The following is a 16,844-nucleotide window of genomic DNA, read 5'->3' as shown; positions in this document are numbered from 1 at the left end:
TTTTTTTTGGTTAGTTCAGTGTTTACATATTATAAAAAAAAACAATTTTAATGTAATATGATTACTCTTTTATACAGAATGATTAAACCCTTGCATTAAAGAGGTATGATGGTAAACTGGCACTAGTCTGCGAATTTCCCTCCAAATGCTTGTACGTGCAGTCATCATCTAACAAGTACAGTACTGTATATTGTGTTTTAAAAACCTTACGAAACCTCCTCTCTTGGATTCTCTTATCAGGCATCAACAGGACTGAGTAGTGTCCAAACAGCCGACTCAGGAAGCTGCGAGCAGAAATCAGGCAGTTGCTTCCAATCGGCAAACAATTGAATAGTTGCCGTAGGTTATCCGTTACTTGCAGGTGCCCAGACAACAATTTAATTCCCCCTGTAATCAAAATGACTTGCATTTATGTTTAATTTAGAGGCTTGTTTTCGATTTTCACCTTTCTGAATATCTGCAAAGAAAGTGTTTAACTAATTTTATGCTAGAGCTGCAACTCGTTTTTGATTCTTACATTTTATTGTTTTTGATTTTTACTTTTATTATTTTTGTTTTCTGTTTTGGTCATCTGTACTTTTGTTGCTCTCATTCCATTTGTGTTGTCACTTTCCATTATTCTATCAAAAAGTTGTTAATTAACACCATTTGTTAGTTAGGGAGAATGCTATCTGTACTGAGAACCTGAGCATGGCTCCGTGAGTGAATGCAGCAAGACTACTCTTAAAATGGTACCTAATGCACCCTGCATGTATATAGATTGCCACTCCAAAGAAAAACGGTTACATTGACTTTTCAGTGGAACTTTAGTAAATGTAAGCTGGCTGCATACCATGTGACTCTAATGCAATGCATTGTAACGATACATTGCATCCGCCATACACACGAAACGGGTAACAACATGGCATCGGCCGTGGAATCGTCCTATTGGACGTGCAGCATATCCAGTGGGTCAATTCGTTAACAACAGCCCAGAGCAATGGATTGGGGGTACACACCATATGATAGTCTTCACGCTAGACTGTTTTAGCATCTGTGTCGCGCCCTGCCCGCAAAAAAATAAAATAAAAAAAATCTAATGTTCCAAAGAAATAAGTGCAACCAAATATATTTTCCTTTTTGTTTATCTATAGTTTTATGGCATTGTTGTATGTATGTATGTATAGGTGTGTGTTTTTATTGTACCATATTGTTTAGGTGTTCTTTTTATGCATTTGGTTTACGGGGAAACAATTTGAGTTTTAAGCATTCTCTATTGTTTTATATTGTTGAACACTGCCTTCTACATTGTTGATACTGTCTGTTGCCTAGTAAATTTATGCTGTATTGTATCCCTTTGTGGCATAGGTTTAAAAATTAATGCAGATATGTTTCTTTGTACTGCTAATGTGTATATACAAAAACCCAATTGTTTTTCTTTAGAATTATATAAAGCTGATTACTACACAAAAAAAGGAGAGAACAAAATATTATGCAAGTACAGGCCTACCAAATCTGTCCCTACTTGCAAGACTTAAAATTGATAGGAAGATTTTAAGTGATTAAGCTTGTGTTGGAAGCTGTAGTTAGGTAAACTGACTGTAGCAGGGCATGCTGGGATGTGTAGTCAAACAGCAGCTGAAGTGCCAAAGGTTCCACATCACTGCCATAGGATGAGGCATGGAACTCTAGGTATTCTTACAAGGGCATTCACTGAGACTGTTTGATCGATCAATCAATCAGCTGCACCAAAAAAGAGCTACAGCACCAGAGGCGTCACTCACCTCTTAGACACCCGGTGCGGCGGCAAAAGAGGGGGCGGGGCTTCGCGGAAGGGGCGGGGCTTCGCGGACTGACATTCCTTGTTTACCAGCTTGAATGGCTTGAAAGGGGCGTGGCTTCCCGAAAGGGGCGGGGCTTCGTGTCCCGACACCCGTTTTTTTTTTTTTCAACTTGGGGGGTTAGGAGGTGCAGGCTCACTCCTGGGGAGTGCTGTGCCTGCAGTGCTGGCTCCTACACAGTGACAGGAGCCGACTGCTGCACTTAATATAACAGTGCAGCACTCAGCTCCTGTCTCTAAGCAGGAGCCGGCATTTTGGTGTCACCCCTCGGCGGGTGACACCCGGGAGCGGGCTGCACCCCCTGCACCCCCCTTGTGACGCCACTGTACAGCACAACTCAAAAATATGTAACACTTACCTGCGTATTTATAATGGGTGCATTGTGTGCGGTGTACACGGGGTCCAGGGGGGCACACCCTGCACCCATTATTTTTAATAATCATTCTCCGGAATCCCGCGGTGCAGTTACAGCGCTGCAGAAATCAGCCATTGTGATGCCAGGCAGAGGCGGGAGGGGGCGTACCTATGGTGTAAACCACCGTTTATGGGGCACAGTCCGGACAATGCAGGCAAGTCCAGACCATTGCGGGGGCGGGCCGCTGTGGCTGTGTGATGTCATGCGCAGCCGCTGCGACCCAGTACTTAGCGGGTAGCCGCCTGCCAGCGCAGCTAGGCTGTGCAGGTAGGGAGCTACTTGGCGGGTGCAAAAGAATTGCCACCGTGCAATGCTTCCGCACCTGTGCAGGGGGAAAGGTGGGGGGAGGAAGGGCCTGACATGCGGGGCAGACTAGCCCCTGTGCTGGACGTCCCCCCGCATGTCAGAGAAACTGATCGTAGATGTGCTATTTACGATCAGGTCTGAATCACCCTCTATGTTGGATCCAATGCTCAATATTTTGAGTTTTCTACCTGCTTTTTTGTGTGGTTGGGAGTACTTCAGATGGAACCTGGACACAGAGAATAGTACCTGAGTGTAAAAAGAGTTAAAATTTCTCTATGGTCTTAACCTCAACCACCTCTGACAGGAGGCTCTTCCACTTACAGAAACATGGAATTTGACGGCAAATAAGAACCTCTTGGCCCATATAGTCTGCCCTTTTTCATTTATTCATTTGGCAGCTTCAACCCTATTTGTTCCTTAGGTCTGTAAGGATATTCTTGCAGATGGAGCCAGGGTTATCTTGGCTTCTCTGCTGCGTCTAGGCACACCATGGTTTATTAGCATAAACCCTTAATCTATTGTTCTCAGCTGCAATACAATACAGAGAACAATACATCAGGGGATTAAGTCATTACATCAGGGGATTAAGGCTGACTGCACTGGCTCAATTAATCCTATTAAAGGCCAAGATAAAGATGTCTCCATTTGTATGTCTATATCAATGGATAATGAGACTATTGGCATTAAATAAAGCAAAAGATAGGAGCATTCCAGATGATATGGGAAGGTAATGTCGATCAAACATCAGTCCTAGCAAGTTAAAACAAATGATATACCTTTCCTTGTTAAACTAAATGTCAGGATGGGTTAACTCCCTTGTCTGAATGGAGACAGGAAATGGCAACACTTCTAGAAAGTACTGTATGTAGTGTGGCTCATTCCACTGGGGTCTTTCTTTTTGTTTTCCCATCACTTAACTGACAACTGTATCTGCATGGTCCATGTGATGCATTTCCAGGAGTGTAATCTAAGATAGAGAGATAGAGTTGCGTACATTTTCGCCCGCACACCGATCTTTTATCAGACTGCACATGCATTGAGGCCTGCATGCTCAACATAAAGTAATTACAGGCGATCCAAAGCCATATTAATCTCAGTCGCATCTGCACTTGCGATGAAGTGTACACTGGGTAGCAATGGGGGTATTTGTGTGTTGGATAAATACTCTGTGTTTGTTGATGGAATATTTGCTATTTAGATGTGAATGTATGCAGATATGCAGCTGCTTTCAGTTGCGTCTCCTGTACCAAAGGGGTGTGGCGTGATATTGACAAAGTCAACATTCATTATGTAGACACCGACGAAATGGCAACATGTTAGACAGTCAACATATCATCCATGGTGGACCCGCAGTGACTTACCTGCTTCCGATGGCTGCAGCAGCTCCATCTGCATTTTCAAGGTCCCAGTAGTCAAATGAGTGTCAATTCCATCTGAGTCATCTGGTGGAGCGGCGGTTCCAATAAGTATTCTCCGGCTATCCCTAATCCGTAAATCTCCTCCCTCTAGTGCCTAACACTAACCTCCCACTAGTTCCTAATCCTCCAGTCCCGCACCTTAACCCTAATGTTGACATTCTTAGAATGATGACATTGCCCATCGACATTTCTCTATCGTCCTAGTGGATGCTGGGGTTCCTGAAAGGACCATGGGGAATAGCGGCTCCGCAGGAGACAGGGCACAAAAGTAAAGCTTTCCGATCAGGTGGTGTGCACTGGCTCCTCCCCCTATGACCCTCCTCCAAGCCAGTTAGATTTTTGTGCCCGGCCGAGAAGGGTGCAATCTAGGTGGCTCTCCTAAAGAGCTGCTTAGAAAAGTTTAGCTTAGGTTTTTTATTTTACAGTGAGTCCTGCTGGCAACAGGATCACTGCAACGAGGGACTTAGGGGAGAAGAAGTGAACTCACCTGCGTGCAGGATGGATTGGCTTCTTGGCTACTGGACATCAGCTCCAGAGGGACGATCACAGGTACAGCCTGGATGGTCACCGGAGCCTTGCCGCCGGCCCCCTTGCAGATGCTGAAGTAAGAAGAGGTCCAGAATCGGCGGCAGAAGACTCCTCAGTCTTCTAAAGGTAGCGCACAGCACTGCAGCTGTGCGCCATTTTCCTCTCAGCACACTTCACACGGCAGTCACTGAGGGTGCAGGGCGCTGGGAGGGGGGCGCCCTGGGAGGCAAATGAATACCTATTTTGGCTAAAAATACCTCACATATAGCCTCCGGAGGCTATATGGAGATATTTAACCCCTGCCAGAATCCGTTAAGAGCGGGAGACGAGGCCGCCGAAAAAGGGGCGGGGCCTATCTCCTCAGCACACAGCGCCATTTTCCCTCACAGAAAGGCTGGAGGGAAGGCTCCCAGGCTCTCCCCTGCACTGCACTACAGAAACAGGGTTAAAACAGAGAGGGGGGGCACTAATTTGACGTTAGAAATATATAAAAAAGATGCTATAAGGGAAAACACTTATATAAGGTTGTCCCTATATAATTATAGCGTTTTTGGTGTGTGCTGGTAAACTCTCCCTCTGTCTCTCCAAAGGGCTAGTGGGTCCTGTCCTCTATCAGAGCATTCCCTGTGTGTGTGCTGTGTGTCGGTACGTGTGTGTCGACATGTATGAGGACGATGTTGGTGAGGAGGCGGAGCAATTGCCTGTAATGGTGATGTTACTCTCTAGGGAGTCGACACCGGAATGGATGGCTTATTTAGGGAATTACGTGATAATGTCAACACGCTGCAAGGTCGGTTGACGACATGAGACGGCCGACAAACAATTAGTACCGGTCCAGACGTCTCAAAAACACCGTCAGGGGTTTTAAAACGCCCGTTTACTTTAGTCGGTCGACACAGACACAGACAGGGACACTGAATCCAGTGTCGACGGTGAATAAACAAACGTATTCCTTATTAGGGCCACACGTTAAAGGCAATGAAGGAGGTGTTACATATTTCTGATACTACAAGTACCACAAAAGAGGGTATTATGTGGGATGTGAAAAAACTACCGTAGTTTTTCCTGAATCAGATAAATTAAATAAAGTGTGTGATGATGCGTGGGTTCCCCCCGATAGAAAATTATGGGCGGTATACCCTTTCCCGCCAGAAGTTAGGGCGCGTTGGGAAACACCCCTTAGGGTGGATAAGGCGCTCACACGCTTATCAAAACAAGTGGCGGTACCGTCTATAGATAGGGCCGTCCTCAAGGACCAGCTGACAGGAGGCTGGAAAATATCATAAAAAGTATATACACACATACTGGTGTTATACTGCGACCAGCGATCGCCTCAGCCTGGATGTGCAGAGCTGGGGTGGCTTGGTCGGATTCCCTGACTAAAAATATTGATACCCTTGACAGGGACAGTATTTTATTGACTATAGAGCATTTAAAAGGATGCATTTCTATATATGCGAGATGCACAGAGGGATATTTGCACTCTGGCATCAAGAGTAAATGCGATGTCCATATCTGCCAGAAGATGTTATGGACACGACAGTGGTCAGGTGATGCAGATTCCAAACGGCACAAAGGTGTATTGCCGTATAAAGGAAGAGGAGTTATTTGGGGTCGGTCCATCGGACCTGGTGGCCACGGCAACTGCTGGAAAATCCGCCGTTTTTACCCTAAGTCACATCTCTGCAGAAAAAGACACCGTCTTTTCAGCCTCAGTCCTTTCGTCCCTATAAGATCATATCTGCCCAGGGATAGAGGAAAGGGAAGAAGACTGCAGCAGGCAGCCCATTCCCAGGAACAGAAGCGTTCCACCGCTTCTGACAAGTTCTCAGCATGGCGCTGAGACCGTACAGGACCCCTGGATCCTACAAGTAGTATCCCAGGGGTACAGATTGGAATGTCGAGACGTTTTCCCTTCGCAGGCTCCTGAAGTCTGCTTTACCAAGGTCTCCCTCCGACAAGGAGGCAGTATGGGAAAAAATTCACAAGCTGTATTCCCAGCAGGTGATAATTAAATTACCCCTCCTACTACAAGAAAAGGGGTATTATTCCACACTATATTGTGGTACTGAAGCCAGAAGGCTAGGTGAGACTTATTCTAAAAATTTTTTTGAACACTTACAAAGGTTCAAATCAAGATGGAGTCACTCAGAGCAGTGATAACGAACCAGGAAGAAGGGGACTATATAGTGTCCCGGGACATCAGGGATGCTTACCTCTATGTCCCAAATTTGCCCTTCTCACTAAGGGTACCTCAGGTTCGTGGTGCAGAACTGTCACTATCAGTTTCAGACGCTGCCGTTTGGATTGTCCACGGCACCCCGGGTCTTTACCAAGGTAATGGCCGAAATGATGATTCTTCTTCGAAGAAAAGGCGTCTTAATTATCCCTTACTTGGACGATCTCCTGATAAGGGCATAGTCCAGGGAACAGTTGGAGGTCGGAGTAGCACTATCTCGGATACTGCTACAACAGCACGGGTGGATTCTAAATATTCCAAAATCGCAGCTGATCCCGACGACACGTCTGCTGTGCCTAGGGATGATTCTGGACACAGTCCAGAAAAAGGTGTTTCTCCCGGAAGAGAAAGCCAGGGAGTTATCCGAGCTAGTCAGGAACCTCCTAAAAACAGTGCATCATTGCACAAGGGTCCTGGTAAAAATGGTGGCTTCCTACGAAGCAATTCCATTCGGCAGATTTCACGCAAGAACTTTTCAGTGGGATCTGCTGGACAAATGGTCCGGATCGCATCTTCAGATGCATCAGCGGATAACCCTATATCCAAGGACAAGGGTGTCTCTCCTGTGGTGGTTATAGAGTGCTCATCTTCTAGAGGGCCGCAGATTCGGCATTCAGGATTGGATGCTGGTGACCACGGAGCCCAGCCCGAGAGGCTGGGGAGCAGTCACACAAGGAAAAAAAAAAAAAAAAAAAAAAATTTCCAGGGAGTGTGATCAAGTCTGGAGACTTTTCTCCACATAAATATACTGGAGCTAAGGGTAAATTTATAATGCTCTAAGCTTAGCAAGACCTCTGCTTCAAGGTCAGCCGGTATTGATCCAGTGGGAAAAACATCACGGCAGTCGCCCACGTAAACAGACAGGGCGACACAAGAAGCAGGAGGGCAATGGCAAAAACTGCAAGGACTTTTCGCTGGGCGGAAAATCATGTGATAGCACTGTCAGCAGTGTTTCATCCCGGGAATGGAAACTGGGAAGCAGACTTCCTCAGCAGGCACGACCTCCACCCGGGAGAGTGGAAACTTCATCGGGAAGTTTTTTCCACATGATTGTAAACCGTTGGGAAATACCAAAGGTGGACATGATGGCGTCCCGTCTGAACAAAAAACGGGACAGGTATTGCGCCAGGTCAAGAGACCCTCAGGCAATAGCTGTGGACGTTCTGGTAACACCGTGGGTGTACCAGTCGGTGTATGTGTTCCCTCCTCTGCTTCTCATACCTAAGGTGCTGAGAATTATAAGACGTAGAGGAGTAAGAACTATACTCATGGCTCCGGATTGGCCAAGAAGGACTTGGTACCCGGAACTTCAAGAGATGCTTACAGAGGTCTTATGGCCTCTGCCGCTAAGAAGGGACTTGCTTCAGCAAGTACCATGTCTGTTCCAAGACTTACCGCAGCTGCGTTTGTCGGCATGGCGGTGGAAAGCCGGATCCTAAGGGAAAAAGGCATTCCGGAAGAGGTCATTCCTACCCTGGTCAAAGCCAGAAAGGAGGTGACCGCACAACATTATCACCACATGTGGCGAAAATATGTTGCGTGGTGTGAGGCCAAGAAGGCCCCACAAAGAAATTTCAACTCGGTCGTTTCCTGCATTTCCTGCAAACAGGAGTGTCTATGGGCCTCAAATTGGGGTCCATTAAGGTTCAAATTTCGGCCCTGTCGATTTTCTTCCAGAAAGAATTGGCTTCAGTTCCTGAAGTCCAGAAGTTTGTCAAGGGAGTATTGCATATACAACCCCCTTTTGTGCCTCCAGTGGCACTGTGGGATCTCAACGTAGTTCTGGGATTCCTCAAATCACATTGGTTTAAAACCAGTCAAATCTGTGGATTTGAAGCATCTCACATGAAAAGTGACCATGCTCTTGGCCCTGGCCTGGACCAGGCAAAATTGGTGTTTTTTTCTCAAAAAAGCCCATATCTGTTTGTCCATTCGGACAGGGCAGAGCTGCGGACTCGTCCCCAGTTCTCTCCCTAAGGTGGTGTCAGTGTTTCACCTGAACCAGCTTATTGTGGTGCCTTGCACCTACTAGGGACTTGGAGGACTCCAAGTTGCTAGATGTTGTCAGGGCCCTGAAAATATGTTCCAGGACGGCTGGAGTCAGGAAAACTGACTTGCTGTTATCCTGTATGCACCCAACAAACTGGGTGCTCTTGCTTCTAAGCAGACTATTGCTAGTTGGATGTGTAATACAATTCAGCTTGCACATTCTGTGGCAGGCCTGCCACAGCCAAAATATGTAAATGCCCATTCCACAAGGAAGGTGGGCTCATCTTGGGCGGCTGCCCGAGGGGTCTCGGCTTTACAACTTTGCCGAGCAGCTACTTGGTCAGGGGCAAACACGTTTGCTAAATTCTACAAATTTGATACCCTGGCTAAGGAGGACCTGGAGTTCTCTCATTCGGTGCTGCAGAGTCATCCGCACTCTCCCGCCCGTTTGGGAGCTTTGGTATAATCCCCATGGTCCTTTCAGGAACCCCAGCATCCACTAGGACGATAGAGAAAATAAGAATTTACTTACCGATAATTCTATTTCTCGGAGTCCGTAGTGGATGCTGGGCGCCCATCCCAAGTGCGGATTATCTGCAATACTTGTACATAGTTACAAAAATCGGGTTATTATTGTTGTGAGCCATCATTTCAGAGGCTCCGCTGTTATCATACTGTTAACTGGGTTTAGATCACAAGTTGTACGGTGTGATTGGTGTGGCTGGTATGAGTCTTACCCGGGATTCAAAATTCCTCCCTTATTGTGTACGCTCGTCCGGGCACAGTACCTAACTGGCTTGGAGGAGGGTCATAGGGGGAGGAGCCAGTGCACACCACCTGATCGGAAAGCTTTACTTTTGTGCCCTGTCTCCTGCGGAGCCGCTATTCCCCATGGTCCTTTCAGGAACCCCAGCATCCACTACGGACTCCGAGAAATAGAATTATCGGTAAGTAAATTCTTATTTTTAACAATGTCAACATAACGGTCGGCACTATGAATGTCGACATTGTTCTTTTTGATCTAATGACATCTTCACCAAGGATAGGGCTGGTGTAAATGTATGTGTGCTGCTGATGATGACTGCTTTTGCCAGTGGAGGCATGGGGCATAGATGTGGCCAACTCTGCCTATATTCTATTCCGGAGGTGTATCCTTTTCCTGTCTCTACTCCACTGACCAAGCAGTTTACAAATTAGTTGTGCCTTCTATGAAGTAAGTATTGTTGTATCTTCACAATATAAAGGTAGTATAGTTGACAGCCTTGGTTCCATTTTAATAATTCTTTCAAATTCAGGCATTCTGCAGGTCATACTTTTTTTTTCTTTATATATATATATATATATATATATATATATATATATATATATATTTATCAAGAGGTACAGATGTAGCTCATCTTTGCTGCAATGCCAGACTGCGACTATTTTCAACCTGTGGTCACTCCTTTTAATTCCTAATGGAATTAGTGGAGTGATTGCCAGCTGCGAATAGTCACAACCCAGCATGCCGCATCGCAGCAATGTGAGCATGACTACATCTGTATTATGATTCTACGGACTTACTTGACCTAATGTGTAATAATTTAATTGCAGCGTAAAATCAACAATTCTATTCTATAAGTGTGTACACATCTGCAAGATTTTGACTATATAGTCAAAATCTTAAGGAAAGTTAGTGCAGATCTCAAGATGTTAGGCAGCTTGCGATACCGATTCGATCCCGATGTGGCTCCCGTGGGGTCGGTATCGCAAGGCTAGATAGACTCTGCAGGCAAGTCAATCTTGACTATCTATTGTAGTATTTAGTCCAAAGTATAGTCAAAATTAGCACTTAGTCAAAATCATACATAGACAAAATCGAAAAAGTACAGATAGTCAAAATCTGTGCTATCTGGGCTCTGGGGATTTCAAGGGAAATTGCATAGTCAAAATCGGGCATAGCAGGGATCTCACAGTGTGTACACACCTTATCCAAGATTTAATTGTATCTTTTGGATGTAAACATATTTTTAAGAAGTTCTATTTTTTTTAAAACCACATCAATAACACTTTACTACTGTGATTGAGAGATAGCTGTGTAGTATTGAGTTTGTAATGTTATGCGGTTGAAACTGTGCATTGACCAAGGTCACCACTGGAACTGGTGATCGCAGGTCACACTACGTTTTTACCGATACACCTGACGGTGAACATGTGTCCTCAGGTTTACTCCACTGTTTCACTTTAAAACATGGCTATACAGAGAGAGAATTTTTATTTTTTGTAATCCATTAAGGGCAATCTTTCTATTGAAAGGTAAGGTGCTTATTACTAACTTTTCCATAGCGTCCACATACATAGAATATTTCAGTCATTCACATCTGTCCCTGCCCAGCTTGTAATTTATATTTACATGGACACAACTACACCCTAGAGTTAATTTTATGTCAATCCATTAACCTACAAGAATATTTTTGGATTGCGGAAGGAAACCAGAGCGCCGGGAGTAAACCTGTACATGGAGGATATACAAATTCCACACACAGTGCCTTGGTCAGGAATTGAACTTAAGACCTTAGTGCTGTGAGGCAGTAACACTAACCACTACACCAACCTAATTAAAGCTATTATATATTTTTTAATTTCTTTTCTCTGACGTCCTAAGTGGATGCTGGGACTCCGTAAGGACCATGGGGGAATAGCGGCTCCGCAGGAGACTGGGCACAACTAAAAGAAAGCTTTAGACTAACTGGTGTGCACTGGCTCCTCCCACTATGACCCTCCTCCAGACCTCAGTTAGAATCTTGTGCCCGGCTGAGCTGGATGCACACTAGGGGCTCTCCTGAGCTCCTAGAAATAAAGTATATTTTAGGTTTTTTATTTTACAGTGAGATCTGCTGGCAACAGACTCACTGCAGCGAGGGACTAAGGGGAGAAGAAGCGAACCTACCTGACTGGAGGTAGCTTGGGCTTCTTAGGCTACTGGACACCATTAGCTCCAGAGGGATCGAACACAGGACCCGACCTCGATCGTTCGGTCCCGCAGCCGCGCCGCCGGCCCCCTTACAGAGCCAGAAGCTAGAAGTGTTCCGGAAAATCGGCGGCAGAAGACTTCTGTCTTCAACAAGGTAGCGCACAGCACTGCAGCTGTGCGCCATTGCTCCTCATGCACACCTCACACTCCGGTCACTGATGGGTGCAGGGCGCTGGGGGGGGGCGGCGCCCTGAGGGCAATATAATACACCTTGGCTGGCAAATCTACACCATATATAGTCAGGAAGGCTATATAGGTGTAAAAATACCCCTGCCAGAATTCCAGAAAAAGCGGGAGAAGTCCGCCGGAAAAGGGGCGGGGCTATCTCCCTCAGCACACTGGCGCCATTTTTCCCTCACAGCTCCGCTGGAAGGATGCTCCCTGGCTCTCCCCTGCAGTGTCAAGCTACATAAGGGTAAAAAAGAGAGGGGGGGCACTAAATTTAGGCGCAGTATATATAATATAAGCAGCTATAAGGGAAAAAACACTCATTTATAGTGGGATCCCTGTGTTATATAGCGCTCTGGTGTGTGCTGGCATACTCTCTCTCTGTCTCCCCAAAGGGCTTTGTGGGGTCCTGTCCTCTGTCAGAGCATTCCCTGTGTGTATGCGGTGTGTTGGTACGGCTGTGTCGACATGTTTGATGAGGAGGCTTATGTGGAGGCGGAGCAGATGCCGATAAATGTGATGTCACCCCCTGCGGGGTCGACACCTGAGTGGATGGTTCTGTGGAAGGAATTACGCGACAGTGTCGACTCCTTGCATAAAAGGTTTGACGACATACCAAATATGGGACAGCCGGCTTCTCAGCCTGTGCCTGCCCAGGCGTCTCAAAAGCCATCAGGGGCTCTAAAACGCCCGCTACCTCAGATGGCAGACACAGATGTCGACACAGATACTGACTCCAGTGTCGACGACGATGAGACTAATGTAACTTCCAATAGGGCCACATGTTATATGATTGAGGCAATGAAAAATGTGTTGCATATTTCTGATGTTACCCCAGGTACCACAAAAAAGGGTATTATGTTTGGAAAGAAAAAACTACCAGTTGTTTTTCCTCCATCTGAGGAATTAAATGAAGTGTGTGAAGAAGCGTGGGCTTCCCCCGATAAGAAACTGGTAATTTCTAAGAGGTTACTAATGGCGTACCCTTTCCCGCCAGAGGATAGGTCACGTTGGGAAACATCCCCTAGGGTGGATAAAGCGCTCACACGCTTGTCAAAGAAGGTGGCACTACCGTCTCCGGATACGGCCGCCCTGAAGGAACCTGCTGATAGAAAGCAGGAGGCTATCCTGAAGTCTGTATATACACACACAGGTGTTATACTGAGACCAGCTATTGCTTCAGCATGGATGTGCAGTGCTGCAGCTGCGTGGTCAGATTCCCTGTCGGAAAATATTGATACCCTAGACAGGGACACTATATTGCTAACCGTAGAGCATATTAAAGACGCACTCTTATATATGAGGGATGCACAGAGGGATATTTGCCGGCTGGCATCTAAAATAAGTGCAATGTCCATTTCTGCCAGGAGAGGGTTATGGACTCGGCAGTGGACAGGAGATGCAGATTCTAAAAGGCACATGGAAGTTTTGCCTTATAAGGGTGAAGAGTTGTTCGGGGATGGTCTCTCGGACCTCGTTTCCACAGCAACAGCTGGGAAGTCTACATTGTTACCCCATGTTCCCTCACAGCCAAAGAAAGCACCGTATTATCAGGTACAGTCCTTTCGGCCCAATAAGGGCAAGCGGGTTAAAGGCGCGTCCTTTCTGCCCAGAGGCAGAGGTAGAGGGAAAAAGCTGCAGCATACAGCCAGTTCCCAGGAGCAAAAGTCCTCCCCCGCTTCCTCTAAGTCCACAGCATGACGCTGGGGCTCCACAGGCGGAGCCAGGTACGAAGGGGGCCCGTCTCAAAAATTTCAGCGATCAGTGGGCTCGCTCACGGGTGGATCCCTGGATCTTTCAAGTAGTATCTCAGGGGTACAAGCTGGAATTCGAGACGTCTCCCCCCCCCCCGCCGTTTCCTCAAATCTGCCTTGCCAACAACTCCCTCAGGCAGGGAGGCAGTGATAAAGGCAATTCACAAGCTGTATTCCCAGCAGGTGATAGTAAAGGTGCCCCTACTTCAACAAGGACGGGGTTACTATTCCACAATGTTTGTGGTACCGAAACCGGACGGTTCGGTGAGACCCATTTTAAATTTGAAATCCTTGAACACGTATATAAAAAAAATTCAAGTTCAAGATGGAATCGCTCAGGGCGGTTATTGCAAGCCTGGACGAGGGGGATTACATGGTATCACTGGACATCAAGGATGCTTACCTGCATGTCCCCATTTACCATCCTCACCAGGAGTACCTCAGATTTGTGGTACAGGATTGTCATTACCAATTCCAGACGTTGCCGTTCGGTCTATCCACGGCTCCGAGGGTCTTTACCAAGGTAATGGCCGAAATGATGATACTCCTTCGAAAGAAGGGAGTTTTAATTATCCCGTACTTGGACAATCTCCTGATAAAGGCGAGGTCCAGGGAGCAGTTGTTGGTCGGGGTAGCACTATCTCGGGAGGTGCTACAACAGCACGGCTGGATTCTAAATATTCCAAAGTCACAGCTGGTCCCTACGACACGTCTACTGTTCCTGGGGATGGTTCTGGACACAGAACAGAAAAAAGTGTTTCTCCCGAAAGAGAAGGCCAAGGAGCTGTCATCTCTAGTCAGATGCCTCCTAAAACCAAAACAGGTGTCGGTGCATCACTGCACGCGGATCCTGGGAAAGATGGTAGCTTCCTACGAAGCAATATCATTCGGCAGGTTCCATACAAGAACCTTTCAGTGGGACCTGTTGGACAAGTGGTCCGGATCGCATCTTCAGATGCATCGGCTGATAACCCTGTCTCCAAGGACCAGGGTGTCTCTGCTGTGGTGGCTGCAAGTGCTCATCTTCAAGAGGGCCGCAGATTCGGCATACAGGACTGGGTCCTGGTGACCACGGATGCCAGCCTTCGAGGCTGGGGGGCAGTCACACAGGGAAGAAACTTCCAAGGACTATGGTCAAGTCAGGAGACTTCCCTGCACATAAATATTCTGGAGCTGAGGGCCATTTACAATGCCCTAAGTCAGGCAAAACCCCTGCTTCAAAACCAGCCGGTACTGATTCAGTCAGACAACATCACGGCGATCGCCCATGTAAACCGACAGGGCGGCACGAGAAGCAGGACGGCGATGGCAGAAGCCACAAGGATTCTCCGATGGGTGGAAAATCATGTGTTAGCACTGTCAGCAGTGTTCATTCCGGGAGTAGACAACTGGGAAGCAGACTTCCTCAGCAAGCACGACCTCCACCCGGGAGAGTGGGGACTTCATCCAGAAGTCTTCCAACTGATTGTAAACCGTTGGGAAAGGCCACAGGTGGACATGATGGCGTCCCGCCTAAACAAAAAGCTAGAAAGATATTGCGCCAGGTCAAGAGACCCGCAGGCGATAGCTGTGGACGCTCTAGTGACACCGTGGGTGTACCGGTCGGTTTATGTGTTCCCTCCTCTTCCTCTCATACCAAAGGTACTGAGGATAATAAGGAGAAGAGGAGTAAGAACTATACTCATTGTTCCGGATTGGCCAAGAAGAGCTTGGTACCCGGAACTTCAAGAAATGATGTCAGAGAACCCATGGCCTCTGCCGCTCAGACAGCACCTGCTGCAGCAGTGGCCCTGTCTGTTCCAAGACTTACCGCGGCTGCGTTTGACGGCATGGCGGTTGAACACCGGATCCTGAAGGAAAAGGGCATTCCGGAGGAAGTCATTCCTACGCTGATTAAAGCTAGGAAAGAAGTAACCGCAAACCATTATCACCACATATGGTGAAAATATGTTGCGTGGTGTGAGGCCAGGAAGGCCCCAACGGAGGAATTTCAGCTGGGCCGTTTCCTGCACTTCCTACAGTCAGGGGTGCTATGGGCCTAAAATTGGGTTCCATTAAGGTCCAGATTTCGGCTCTATCGATTTTCTTCCAGAGAGAACTGGCTTCACTACTTTTGTTAAGGGAGTGCTGCATATTCAGCCCCCGTTTGTGCCTCCAGTGGCACCTTGGGATCTCAACGTGGTGTTGGAGTTCCTAAAGTCACATTGGTTTGAGCCACTTAAAACCGTGGAATTGAAGTATCTCACGTGGAAAGTGGTCATGTTGTTGGCCTTGGCTTCGGCCAGGCGTGTATCAGAATTGGCGGCTTTGTCATGTAAAAGCCCTTATCTGATTTTCCATATGGATAGGGCAGAATTGAGGACTCGTCCCCAGTTTCTCCCTAAGGTGGTATCAGCTTTTCATCTGAACCAACCTATCGTGGTGCCTGCGGCTACAAAAGACTTGGAGGCTTCCAAGTTGTTGGACGTAGTCAGGGCCCTTAAAATGTATGTTTCCAGGACAGCTGGAGTCAGAAAGACTGACTCGCTTTTTATCCTGTATGCGTCCAACAAGTTGGGTGCACCTGCTTCAAAGCAGACTATTGCTCGCTGGATCTGTAGTACGATTCAGCTGGCACATTCTGCGGCTGGACTGCCGCATCCTAAATCAGTGAAAGCCCATTCCACGAGGAAGGTGGGCTCTTGGGCGGCTGCCCGAGGGGTCTCGGCTCTACAACTTTGCCGAGCAGCTACTTGGTCGGGGTCAAACACATTTGCTAAATTCTACAAGTTTGACACCCTGGCTGAGGAGGACCTAGAGTTTGCCCATTCGGTGCTGCAGAGTCATCCGCACTCTCCCGCCCGTTTGGGAGCTTTGGTATAATCCCCATGGTCCTTACGGAGTCCCAGCATCCACTTAGGACGTCAGAGAAAATAAGAATTTACTCACCGGTAATTCTATTTCTCGTAGTCCGTAGTGGATGCTGGGCGCCCATCCCAAGTGCGGATTGTCTGCAATACTTGTATATAGTTATTGTTTAACTAAAGGGTTATTGTTGAGCCATCTGTTGAGAGGCTCAGTTGTTATCATACTGTTAACTGGGTATTGTATCACGAGTTATACGGTGTGATTGGTGTGGCTGGTATGAGTCTTACCCGGGATTCAAAATCCTTCCTTATTGTGTCAGCTCTTCCGGGCACAGTATCCTAACTGAG

The sequence above is a fragment of the Pseudophryne corroboree genome, chromosome 9, assembly GCF_028390025.1.
Source record: "Pseudophryne corroboree isolate aPseCor3 chromosome 9, aPseCor3.hap2, whole genome shotgun sequence".
Lineage (NCBI taxonomy): Eukaryota > Metazoa > Chordata > Amphibia > Anura > Myobatrachidae > Pseudophryne > Pseudophryne corroboree.
This window is presented reverse-complemented; position numbering follows the sequence as displayed.